Source organism: Jatropha curcas, chromosome 10 (assembly GCF_041381405.1).
Source record: "Jatropha curcas cultivar XTBG-Jc1 chromosome 10, XTBG_Jcur_1.0, whole genome shotgun sequence".
In the NCBI taxonomy this organism is placed as follows: domain Eukaryota; kingdom Viridiplantae; phylum Streptophyta; class Magnoliopsida; order Malpighiales; family Euphorbiaceae; genus Jatropha; species Jatropha curcas.
The window spans coordinates 23149338-23153784 of NC_143160.1; the positions used below are offsets into that span (position 1 = coordinate 23149338).

A 4447-nucleotide genomic window follows, 5' to 3' on the forward strand; every position below is an offset into this window, starting at 1 on the left:
ACTGACATTTTTTCAAAACTAAGTTTCAAAAACTGACATTTACTATAATATCGCTAATTAAATATTAAATTTGGAGTTTCATAATCAATAATCAAGGATATATCATGAACGGATTGCAATAAGAAAAGCATGTAGAAACTTGTTAAACGATTTAATAACGATGATATTTGATTGAATAGAGAAAAGAATGAAAAAAGGAAAATCCCTTGATTACCCATAAGAAAATATCATTGAAGTTCTCACTGGCCAAAGCATTGATGATAATCCTTAAGAGGAACAAAATATCTCTACCTCATCTTCATCTAGGAAAAATCCATGTTAGGATTCTGAGCCATGAATTTCTTTAAAAGATCCTGTTTTCAATCTCATTGCTTGTAGGAAGGCCCATATGTTTCTGCCTTTGATCAAACATCATCTTCTCCAAAATAGACCTTGTTTTTGGGTCCAACTCAGACAGATGACTCAACTTCGGTTCAGCCTTTCGTGTATCTATCTCAGGACCGCCCTTGAACAATGATTTCCACCGATTCTACCTATTGATCTTTGTCATAAGCAAAGAAATCAGCTTTTGGTCCTCCAGATTCCAAAAGCAATCATCAACTTTAAAATTTTTGAAATGCTCCCTTCGATAAATAGTGGTTGGCCTTTGAATCCAACTCTCAGAGATTTCTTCTTTATCTCGTGTACAATTTGCCTTGATTTTGTTCCTGGAGGAATTGGAATCGTGATAGTTACTTCTTGCAGAGTTTGCATCCATGAAAGATTCTCCATGTCCAGACCATTGCTTTTGTTAGGAACAAGCATATTATTCTTGTTCTTCTTAATATTCTCTTTATCTAGAGGATGAGGCTTTTGGATTTGGTTGTTTTGATCTTCTTCATAGTCAAGGAGGATTACCATGGCTGAATTCTTGGATTTGATGAAAGTTGCTAGGGTTTTAGGTAGAGAATTTGTGTTGATTGCTATAGCCTATTTATAGCGCATAGAAAAGCTTTAATTAACAAGGGAATCCAAAACTATTATTGAATACAAATTCCATCTCCTTGATGGAAGAGGACTTTAACTTATTTAATTTTAGAACTTTTAACCATCGACTTATTAAAATAACCCGATATTTGATAGGCCGATGTATAAACTCCAATTCGAATTAAATCTGAGAATATAAATTAGGGGCAATTTAACAAATGTCGTACATGTGTTTCAATTTTAACAAAATGTCATAAAAGAATACTTTTTAAGATAATAACAAATTCAGTCAAAAAAATTTTAATAATACCAAAATTGACCTTGCAAGAGAGAAAACACTGAAAAAAAAGAAAGGAAACACTAAAAAAATAGGAAACACCAAAAAAAGGAAACACTGAATTTGTAAAAGCGAATCCCTATACAGCTTATGTGATTCAACCACGATAATGATAACCGGCAACCGATAGGTGTTATTTTTATAGTATTTTTAATATAGTTTTTATTAGGATTTTCAGTATTTTTTATTACCTTAATTATTTTTTATTTAGTTTTATTTCTGTTTTTGTTCAAAGCTTCCTTGAATCTTAAGGAAATTTGTAGGGTTTTGGCACAAAAAGAGCCAAATAAAGCAAAACACTCAGGCTCTAACACGCCCACCCCGTGCACCTTAGCACACCCTCCCTGTGCACCTTAGCACACCCATGCAGGATTCAAAGAAAATCAAGCGGAGACTCAGCCCCTGAGCACAGCCCGTGCTGAACCTTCCTTAGAACTCAAGCACCGACACGCCCTGACCGTGCCGCACAGCACGCCTATGCTGCGAATCAAGTGCTGTCTTAAGTCGAGAGCACCAACCAGTCCCTATCACTTACATGGGCCCACCCGAGATATTTTCCTAGCATCCAAATCAAGTTCTAATCCTATTTAGGCGCATGGAAGAGTCCTAATTGAGAAGAAATTCAAAGCCTAAATAATTTCCTACTTCCAATAAGATTTCTTACTTCATGAGGATTCTATTTCCTAAATAGAGTCGAATTTTCTCCCAGGAAAATCTATATAAAGAGAGGAGCCATTCATTGTGGAGACATCTCGAGCTTTTGATAGTTTTTGTTTTATTTTTCTTCTCTCTCTTTCCAAGACTTCAAGCATTCAAGGTTTGTGCAAGGATTCAAGGAAGCTGTCTAGAATTAATTATTGACTAGTTTTTATCTCTAAACTATTAATCTTGTTTTACTTTTCATTTTTCACATTGATTATGGAATTTTTATCAAGTATTATTGAGTTTTATTTAATTACTATGTCGAACTAAACTCTCATACTAGGGATTTGATATAGTTTAATTTCTTTTCCAATTTATAATATTAGATTTGCTTTTCTTTGTTCAAAGTATAATTTCTTATTAAACTTAATGTTTCCAGGCAGAGTTTCTCCCTTGGATTGATTTATTTCATTAATCACTATCAGGAAAAGGGTTTTTTATATGAAAAAGGTAATAAATTACATAAGAATAATAACTTGATGTGGAAGCTATATGGTTTGACTCATGGGGGGTTTTCATAAGTTAATGACCTTAGGTTATGAATTCACAAAACAAACCATGAAACTTAATGATTTAATTCATGTTTGATTGCGCTATTGGAAGATAGGTAATTAGACCGGGTTCAAATAGCTAACAATACATCGGAAGAGCTTGTTAGTGATTTTAGGGTTGTTTCTCCTACTTGAACAATTAAAATTGATTAACGAACTAATAAAATAAATTGGATAGAATTAAGTGAAGTCAAAATCCCTAGTAGCTTTTAATCCTTGATTCTTTTAATTGAAAATTGCCTTGCTTTCTTCTTATTCTCTTTTATTTACTGAAGTTAGTTTCTTACAATAATTTCCCTAAATCGTTGTTTAAATAATAATAGGTTAACATAATTTTGGTACTTAGTATACAATCCCTGTGAATACGATACTCTTCTCATTCTATATTACTTGTTGCTGTGGGTCCCGAATATGGATGGCACAACCCAAGAGGGGGGGTGAATTGGGTTTTCTAAAAACTGAAATAAATTTTAGAAATTCTAAACAAGAATTAGAATTCTAAGTGCAGCGGAAAAACACACACAAAACTTTGTGAGAATAGAATATGAATTAGAATCTCCTCACAATGTTCTAATTTCAGATATAGAAAGTCTGTGTAAAGTGCAACTATTGATTAGAACAGCTTCACACTGACTTGTACAATATCAGAGCTTCTTTATGAAGGAAAGTTATCGAACTTAGAACTTCCTCATAAAGTTTGCAAAACCAAATAACGCTATGTGAAAGATAGTTATTAACATTCAGAACTTCTTCACAGAGCCTTAATCAAATATTAAAGTAACTTTATGATGGAGAGTTATCAAGATTAGAACATCCTCATAAAGTCTAGAAAATAAAAGAGAAACCCAAACAGTGAATTATACTGGGAATAGAATAACAGTTAGAACATTGTATATTCACTTTATTAGAATACCAGAGTTCTAATGTTCAGGATAGATGAAACTTATTTCCGTTTTAGAACAACTGAATTATTAACAAATTCAGCGTTTCTAAAAATTAAACAAGAGTACAAAAGAGACAGTATCAACCAAACTACAGAAAGAAAGAGATCAACACCGAGAGTTATAGTGGTTCGGCACTAACTCGCCTACATCCACTCCCCAAGACGCATCTTGAGATCCACCACTAAGTTATCTCTTTTAAAGGGTAAGAGACAAACCAACAGTACAAGGCAATAGATCAAAAACCTAGATCTACCCTTTTGTCCCACTAGTTTTTCAAAGGTTCTAGTTAACCTCAACCCTTTCTGTTTTTGGCAGAGTACAGAAAAAACTCAATTCAAGACATTACTATCCCACACAAGGAGAAGGTCGCTTGATAACCTCTATCTCAATAGCTTCTAACCTAAGCTATTACACTCAAAAGTTTAACAAATAAAGAGCCTGTCTACTATAGATTACACAATCTAAATAGACAGAAAGAAACGCCCATATAAGCACAGGAAAAACAGTTTTATCAGATTAGAAGACCGATTAGAACACGGAACTGTTTTTCAAAAGTAATTGTAAAAATTCTTTTCACTTTAAATATGAAGACGTTAAGTGTAGAGATGAAAAGAAAATGGGGGTAGAGAGTAAGTTTTGAGAGATAAAGATTTTGTTCAATGAGAGAATGCTCTTAAAACAAAAACTCTTACTTCACCAAATGTTTAAGGCGTGACCGTTCCTTTATATAGGAAACAAAGTAGCTGTCGCCTTTTGGAAAGAGATTGAAATCAGAATATCTTCTTTCCTTATTTAGAAGATCTGAAAATCTTTGTTACCAGAAATTATTTTATCCCTTTTTCGTAAGAGAATAAAACCCGATTTTCACTTTTCTTTTAGAAAAGATTTTCGAAGGCGTTTATTTTGGAAGGGTATTTTTGCAGAAAGATATTCTTACCAAAACCGAA

The 4447-nt window shown here is 33.1% G+C and overlaps 1 pseudogene; it reads right to left on the reverse strand.

Moving 5' to 3' along the window:
- Positions 1–302: 302 nt before the first annotated feature.
- Positions 303–900, reverse strand: LOC105635539 (protein BOBBER 1 pseudogene; annotated as a pseudogene).
- Between the last annotated feature and the right edge of the window lie 3547 nt (positions 901–4447).